Source organism: Pseudophryne corroboree, chromosome 4 (assembly GCF_028390025.1).
Source record: "Pseudophryne corroboree isolate aPseCor3 chromosome 4, aPseCor3.hap2, whole genome shotgun sequence".
Lineage (NCBI taxonomy): Eukaryota > Metazoa > Chordata > Amphibia > Anura > Myobatrachidae > Pseudophryne > Pseudophryne corroboree.
The window spans coordinates 650113423-650122517 of NC_086447.1; the positions used below are offsets into that span (position 1 = coordinate 650113423).

The 9095-nt window shown below is 46.3% G+C and overlaps 1 long non-coding RNA gene across 1 annotated transcript; it reads right to left on the reverse strand.

Annotated features, from left to right (window-relative positions):
* Window positions 1–690: 690 nt before the first annotated feature.
* On the reverse strand, window positions 691–6385 carry LOC134911665 (uncharacterized). Its single transcript, XR_010176750.1, has 3 exons — window positions 5943–6385; window positions 4875–5096; window positions 691–908 (listed from the first exon to the last, which is right to left on the reverse strand). It is a non-coding gene; the product is annotated as an uncharacterized LOC134911665 (long non-coding RNA).
* Between the last annotated feature and the right edge of the window lie 2710 nt (window positions 6386–9095).

A 9095-nucleotide genomic window follows, 5' to 3' on the forward strand; every position in this document is an offset into this window, starting at 1 on the left:
CACAGTTTTGCTGACAGTGACCACCAGTCCTGTATACGTTTGTCTGCCTGAAAAACACTCCTGTGTTTTTTGTTTTTTTCTTCATACTAGTTTAGCAGTCTGCTGACAGTGTCCACCAGGTCCGTTATACAGTATATTATATATATAAGCAGTACGGTAGGCCACGGCTGTACCTACCTCTGTGTCGTCAGTGCACTCGTCGTCCATAAGTAATATAATACTATACTATCCATCCATCTTCATTGTATACCTACCTGTGGTGGGTTTTTTTTTCTTCATACTAGTTTAGCAGTCTGCTGACAGTGTCCACCAGGTCCGTTATATACAGTATATTATATATATAAGCAGTACGGTAGGTCACGGCTGTACCTACCTCTGTGTCGTCAGTGCACTCGTCGTCCATAAGTAATATATAATACTATACTATCCATCCATCTACATTGTATACCTGTGGTGTTTTTTTTTTCTTCATACTAGTTTAGCAGTCTGCTGACAGTGTCCACCAGGTCCGTTATATACAGTATATATTATATATAAATATATATATATATATATAAACAGAAAGCAGGAGGCGGCACTCGGAGACTTTAAAATGCAAATAGTGTATTCAGCAAAAAACCAACGTTTCGGGGTCAGATGTACCCCTTTGTCAAGGTGAATAACAAGTGTGCAGTGTGGTAACATACCTTAAATAGAGAGATATCCCTCCGTGACTTCCGCCCGCCCGACCACGCTGATTCCCGCACCATTTCCGGCTGCCTGTATCTGACGTCAGCGCTGTCGTGTGCGGTCGCCGTAGCAACCAGGAAAACAGTCCGTCCTCTCTGCTGTCTTCCGGCTGTCGGGTCTTTCGTGGTCGCGTCTGGTTGCTATGGTAACCAGGCGTGCAGAGCGGCCGGGCTGCGGCGCTATGTAAAGAAAAGAGAAGTAGGAAAAAGTGAACCGTGTTAAAATTAAATGTAACAGTACCCTATCACCACTAACAGAGCTAGCCATAGGAGAGATCTCCACAAATTCTAAATGCAGTCAGCTATACTCAACAATTGCATTGCCGACCCTGCTGTTAGTCTAAAGGGGCTGGAATACCGCAAAACCGTGTAGGAGGATCGAGAGAAGGGCGAAAGGTCTGGATCACTGAGTCCCTACTAATAATCTGGGGGAGCTATCCGTGACTGATCACCGGAGGAAGACATTAGATCACACAGTGATTGCAAACTCAATAGACATTTGCGCGTTATCCACAACGACTTGTGGAGATACCTCTAGGCTAAAGATGAAGGAATGTGCAGAACCGCTTATAGTGGCAAAAAGAAAGAGATGCTAACAGCGACATAATTAAAAGATATTAAAGCTCAATTTTTCATTGAGGCCATTTGGATTAGTGGTCCCCAACTTAAAAATCCACCGAGTTTCCAACTGCAGCAGTCTTCCATCCCTATCTCCTCCTCTAACATGTTTGGGGACATGATCAATAATCAGATAACGTAGATCCTTCATGGTGTGTCCAGCTAGTGCGAAGTGTCTCGCTACTGGTTGATCCGATTCTTTACCCTGTAGCGCTTGCTTGATGGCCGAACGGTGGAGAGCCATTCTTTCCCGGAAGGATCTTATAGATTTTCCCACATAATGAAGATTACAGGGGCATTTGATGATATAGATTATGTGGGTGGTTGTACATGTTAAAACGTATTTAATACTAAAGATCCTTTCGCTATGAGGGTGCTTAAAGTTTGGACCCGTGATCAAGTACTCACATGTTGTGCATTTTATGCATTTATAGCAGCCAGGTTTCTTTTCTAGAAAAGCACCTTGAGGTCGACTCTGCCTGTTTGCCTCTACTTGAAAACCGGTGACGTCCGAGTGGACCACTCTATCTTTGATATTCCTGCCCCGTTGGTAGCAGACCATAGGTCTTTTGTTGCAGAGAGAATGGAGGGCTTGATCCGAGGCCACTAGTGGCCACAAGGCTTTGGTGGCCCTCTGAACCACCGGGCTAGACGTTCTATATTTGGTCGGGAAGATGATAACTGGTTTCTGTACTGGATTCTTAGGGGTTAACAAAGCTTCCCTGGGGATCTGCATAACTTCTTCTTTATGCTTCAGTAGCAGTTGATAATCATATCCCCTTTCCAAGAATTTTGTAACCATATGGTCTAGTTCTTGTTCCAGATTGCGGCGATCGCTAGTGATCCGCGATACCCTGATCATCTGTGATCGGGGTAATCCCTCTTTCAAAGCCTTAGGATGATGACTGCTTGCTTTGAGCAGGGTGTTCTTATCGGTGGGCTTACAGAATAGGCTCGTGTGCAGGATTCCATCACGGATGGTAACTTGAACATCCAGATAGTTCAAGGTATTTGTACTTGTCTGGTAGGTGTACTTAATGCTCGAGGCCCTGGAGTTGATAGAAAACATCAATGAATTGAATTGGTCCACCCCCCCTGTCCACAAGATAAAGAGGTCATCTATAAATCGTGTGAACAGGAGGATGTGGTCAGCAGTGGACTTGTTTTTGAAAAATGACTCGAACTCCTCCTTAAACATGAAGATGTTGGCAAACGAGGGGGAGACGTTGCTCCCCATCGCGCACCCTGTCTTCTGGCGGTAAAACTTGCCGTTAAAAAGGAAGTAGTTCTTCTCCAGAGTCATACGCAGGAGCGTCAAAAATAGGGTACGGTCAAGAGATTCCATCCTTTCTTTTATTAGGAATTCCTCCATGGCTAATAGACCTGCCTCATGCGGTATACTGGTGTATAGACTCACCACGTCGACCACGCAGATCAAGGTGTCCTCTGGAACATGCTTGATTTCACCCAACCGGTTGATAAAGCTTGTTGTATCCTTGATAAAGTGCTGGTGCTTGATAATAAAGGGTTGCAGGATGCTATCTAGGAAGACTGACACCGGTTGAAAAATGGAGTCCCGAGCTGCTATGATGGGTCTTCCCGGCGGGGACTGAAGGTTTTTATGTACTTTTGGTACAGTGAAGAATATAGGTACCAGCGGATGTTCTTGCTTTAGTGCTGAATAGAGCTTGGAGGTAATCTTACCAGTCGCTTTGGCCTGGTCCAGAACGGAAAAGAGTGCTTTCTGGTATTCAACGGTAGGATCGTAAGGGAGTTCCTCATAGGTGGCTACGTCAGCTAGTTGGCTATAGATCTCGTTCAGATAATACTCCAGATCGAGCACCACCACTCCTCCCCCTTTATCCGCTGGGCGGATCACTATGTCTCGATAGTCTCCCAACGTTTTCAGAGCACCCCATTCCGCTTTTGATAAATTGCAATGCGTTTTAGGTAGTTTTGGGGCTTCGTTGTACCTTTTAACTGAGTCTCCCAGCAATCTTGTAAATGATCTAATGGATGCATTAGTGGAGACCGGGTCAAAAGAGGATTTTGAACGTTGGTTCAGAAAGTTCTGGTGAGTGACATCTAGTGGAGAGGGGGAGGGGGGCTCCTTCATGGTGGACTGGAAGTATTCCTGGCGTCTCAATTTACGAGAGAATTGATGTAATTCAATATGCCAGTTAAAGTCATTAAAGGGGTTTGTCGGGACAAAGGACAGCCCCTTTTCCAACACTGCTTGTTCCACCTTTGAGAGGCTCCTATGGGACAGATTATAAACTAAGGTTTTTTGTTTATTGAGGCTCCTCTGGTTCCGTGCGTTTTGGCCGCCCCTGCGGGTGGTCGTCCTCTTCTTCCTTTTTCTGTCGGTGTGTCCGACGCCGTCCCTAAAGGGACCGCCGTCCGTTGAGATGGTCCTTCTGAATCTACCGGACCAAAGTCGCTGTCGCTGTTCGATGTACCGGGTGCACTCTGCTGTGCTTCCCTCCTTTTCCGCCAACTCTGCTTGCCCCGAAAATTGTATGGTTTTGAGTTCGCCGAATTATCTCCCATCAGCCATCTATATACTCGATTGGAATCGTAGTCCTCCTTTACAATTAGTTGTTTGTTTCGCTTAAATTTGACCAAATCGCTTCTGTATTTATCGACTTGGTGTTGGAGTTTAACCATCCATTCTTGGTTAAGGTCACTCTGCAATTCTATTTTGTGCGTCTTCTCTATGGTTGAGATTTTTCCCCGGGTGATGCCCAATTCTTTACCCGCTTCTTCCACCACCAGTAGCATGAGATCTAAACTGCATTTATTTAAAATCCCGACCCATTTCCTGCAAAAGTCGGGATTAAACCGTCCTATGGTGGGGACATTTCTGATGCGGAATCCTCTAGGCACCATTTTTTGTCGATGATAATCTGAGAGGGAGATTCCATGTAGCAGAAAATCGATCTCCCTTCTCTTAAGCTTAAGTAGCTGATGATAGAGATCCTCTATGTTCCCTGAAGACTCCTCTGGGTTGAGATGTTCCTTAAATCGTAAACGTTCTGCGTCATCATCAGTATAGCTGAAGGATTCTCCTAGTGTGGAGAAGATACCTTTGCATCCAGGTGAGTCGTCAGTATCGCCCAGCTCCATGTGGGTTAAGGTGCTGCGTGCTAGAAGTGAACGTGCCACTTAAAGTGCTGAGTGTCCAAAGTGCTGCTGTGCAAAGTGCAATATATCCACTCCTGACAGAAGAATGACCTCTGCTATCGAGGCTAAACAAGATGTGGGGGGCTGCCTTGTCCCAAGCTGATGGTGCTACCAGTGTTGGTGGTCCAGCATCAATTAAATATGTTCCCCACGGACCGGCACTCCCTCCTCCGTTTGCTGGGATAGCTCCGGTGCCCTCCAGGAAGATCCACATAAACAGAAAGCAGGAGGCGGCACTCGGAGACTTTAAAATGCAAATAGTGTATTCAGCAAAAAACCAACGTTTCGGGGTCAGATGTACCCCTTTGTCAAGGTGAATAACAAGTGTGCAGTGTGGTAACATACCTTAAATAGAGAGATATCCCTCCGTGACTTCCGCCCGCCCGACCACGCTGATTCCCGCACCATTTCCGGCTGCCTGTATCTGACGTCAGCGCTGTCGTGTGCGGTCGCCGTAGCAACCAGGAAAACAGTCCGTCCTCTCTGCTGTCTTCCGGCTGTCGGGTCTTTCGTGGTCGCGTCTGGTTGCTATGGTAACCAGGCGTGCAGAGCGGCCGGGCTGCGGCGCTATGTGAAGAAAAGAGAAGTGGGAAAAAGTGAACCGTGTTAAAATTAAATGTAACAGTACCCTATCACCACTAACAGAGCTAGCCATAGGAGAGATCTCCACAAATTCTAAATGCAGTCAGCTATACTCAACAATTGCATTGCCGACCCTGCTGTTAGTCTAAAGGGGCTGGAATACCGCAAAACCGTGTAGGAGGATCGAGAGAAGGGCGAAAGGTCTGGATCATTGAGTCCCTACTAATAATCTGGGGGAGCTATCCGTGACTGATCACCGGAGGAAGACATTAGATCACACAGTGATTGCAAACTCAATAGACATTTGCGCGTTATCCACAACGACTTGTGGAGATACCTCTAGGCTAAAGATGAAGGAATGTGCAGAACCGCTTATAGTGGCAAAAAGAAAGAGATGCTAACAGCGACATAATTAAAAGATATTAAAGCTCAATTTTTCGTTGAGGCCATTTGGATTAGTGGTCCCCAACTTAAAAATCCACCGAGTTTCCAACTGCAGCAGTCTTCCATCCCTATCTCCTCCTCTAACATGTTTGGGGACATGATCAATAATCAGATAACGTAGATCCTTCATGGTGTGTCCAGCTAGTGCGAAGTGTCTCGCTACTGGTTGATCCGATTCTTTACCCTGTAGCGCTTGCTTGATGGCCGAACGGTGGAGAGCCATTCTTTCCCGGAAGGATCTTATAGATTTTCCCACATAATGAAGATTACAGGGGCATTTGATGATATAGATTATGTGGGTGGTTGTACATGTTAAAACGTATTTAATACTAAAGATCCTTTCGCTATGAGGGTGCTTAAAGTTTGGACCCGTGATCAAGTACTCACATGTTGTGCATTTTATGCATTTATAGCAGCCAGGTTTCTTTTCTAGAAAAGCACCTTGAGGTCGACTCTGCCTGTTTGCCTCTACTTGAAAACCGGTGACGTCCGAGTGGACCACTCTATCTTTGATATTCCTGCCCCGTTGGTAGCAGACCATAGGTCTTTTGTTGCGGAGAGAATGGAGGGCTTGATCCGAGGCCACTAGTGGCCACAAGGCTTTGGTGGCCCTCTGAACCACCGGGCTAGACGTATTATATTTGGTCGGGAAGATGATAACTGGTTTCTGTACTGGATTCTTAGGGGTTAACAAAGCTTCCCTGGGGATCTGCATAACTTCTTCTTTATGCTTCAGTAGCAGTTGATAATCATATCCCCTTTCCAAGAATTTTGTAACCATATGGTCTAGTTCTTGTTCCAGATTGCGGCGATCGCTAGTGATCCGCGATACCCTGATCATCTGTGATCGGGGTAATCGCTCTTTCAAAGCCTTAGGATGATGACTGCTTGCTTTGAGCAGGGTGTTCTTATCGGTGGGCTTACAGAATAGGCCCGTGTGCAGGATTCCATCACGGATGGTAACTTGAACATCCAGATAGCTTTGTTAACCCCTAAGAATCCAGTACAGAAACCAGTTATCATCTTCCCGACCAAATATAATACGTCTAGCCCGGTGGTTCAGAGGGCCACCAAAGCCTTGTGGCCACTAGTGGCCTCGGATCAAGCCCTCCATTCTCTCCGCAACAAAAGACCTATGGTCTGCTACCAACGGGGCAGGAATATCAAAGATAGAGTGGTCCACTCGGACGTCACCAGTTTTCAAGTAGAGGCAAACAGGCAGAGTCGACCTCAAGGTGCTTTTCTAGAAAAGAAACCTGGCTGCTATAAATGCATAAAATGCACAACATGTGAGTACTTGATCACGGGTCCAAACTTTAAGCACCCTCATAGCGAAAGGATCTTTAGTATTAAACACGTTTTAACATGTACAACCACCCACATAATCTATATCATCAAATGCCCCTGTAATCTTCATTATGTGGGAAAATCTATAAGATCCTTCCGGGAAAGAATGGCTCTCCACCGTTCGGCCATCAAGCAAGCGCTACAGGGTAAAGAATCGGATCAACCAGTAGCGAGACACTTCGCACTAGCTGGACACACCATGAAGGATCTACGTTATCTGATTATTGATCATGTCCCCAAACATGTTAGAAGAGGAGATAGGGATGGAAGACTGCTGCAGTTGGAAACTCGGTGGATTTTTAAGTTGGGGACCACTAATCCAAATGGCCTCAACGAAAAATTGAGCTTTAATATCTTTTAATTATGTCGCTGTTAGCATCTCTTTCTTTTTGCCACTATAAGCGGTTCTGCACATTCCTTCATCTTTAGCCTAGAGGTATCTCCACAAGTCGTTGTGGATAACGCGCAAATGTCTATTGAGTTTGCAATCACTGTGTGATCTAATGTCTTCCTCCGGTGATCACTGATCAGTCACGGATAGCTCCCACAGATTATTAGTAGGGACTCAGTGATCCAGACCTTTCGCCCTTCTCTCGATCCTCCTACACGGTTTTGCGGTATTCCAGCCCCTTTAGACTAACAGCAGGGTCGGCAATGCAATTGTTGAGTATAGCTGACTGCATTTAGAATTTGTGGAGATCTCTCCTATGGCTAGCTCTGTTAGTGGTGATAGGGTACTGTTACATTTAATTTTAACACGGTTCACTTTTTCCCACTTCTCTTTTCTTCACATAGCGCCGCAGCCCGGCCGCTCTGCACGCCTGGTTACCATAGCAACCAGACGCGACCACGAAAGACCCGACAGCCGGAAGACAGCAGAGAGGACGGACTGTTTTCCTGGTTGCTACGGCGACCGCACACGACAGCGCTGACGTCAGATACAGGCAGCCGGAAATGGTGCGGGAATCAGCGTGGTCGGGCGGGCGGAAGTCACGGAGGGATATCTCTCTATTTAAGGTATGTTACCACACTGCACACTTGTTATTCACCTTGACAAAGGGGTACATCTGACCCCGAAACGTTGGTTTTTTGCTGAATACACTATTTGCATTTTAAAGTCTCCGAGTGCCGCCTCCTGCTTTCTGTTTATGTGGATCTTCCTGGAGGGCACCGGAGCTATCCCAGCAAACGGAGGAGGGAGTGCCGGTCCGTGGGGAACATATTTAATTGATGCTGGACCACCAACACTGGTAGCACCATCAGCTTGGGACAAGGCAGCCCCCCACATCTTGTTTAGCCTCGATAGCAGAGGTCATTCTTCTGTCAGGAGTGGATATATTGCACTTTGCACAGCAGCACTTTGGACACTCAGCACTTTAAGTGGCACGTTCACTTCTAGCATGCAGCACCTTAACCCACATGGAGCTGGGCGATACTGACGACTCACCTGGATGCAAAGGTATCTTCTCCACACTAGGAGAATCCTTCAGCTATACTGATGATGACGCAGAACGTTTACGATTTAAGGAACATCTCAACCCAGAGGAGTCTTCAGGGAACATAGAGGATCTCTATCATCAGCTACTTAAGCTTAAGAGAAGGGAGATCGATTTTCTGCTACATGGAATCTCCCTCTCAGATTATCATCCACAAAAAATGGTGCCTAGAGGATTCCGCATCAGAAATGTCCCCACCATAGGACGGTTTAATCCCGACTTTTGCAGGAAATGGGTCGGGATTTTAAATAAATGCAGTTTGGATCTCATGCTACTGGTGGTGGAAGAAGCGGGTAAAGAATTGGGCATCACCCGGGGAAAAATCTCAACCATAGAGAAGACGCACAAAATAGAATTGCAGAGTGACCTTAACCAAGAATGGATGGTTAAACTCCAACACCAAGTCGATAAATACAGAAGCGATTTGGTCAAATTTAAGCGAAACAAACAACTAATTGTAAAGGAGGACTACGATTCCAATCGAGTATATAGATGGCTGATGGGAGATAATTCGGCGAACTCAAACCCATACAATTTTCGGGGCAAGCAGAGTTGGCGGAAAAGGAGGGAAGCACAGCAGAGTGCACCCGGTACATCGAACAGCGACAGCGACTTTGGTCCGGTAGATTCAGAAGGACCATCTCAACGGACGGCGGTCCCTTTAGGGACGGCGTCGGACACACCGACAGAAAAAGGA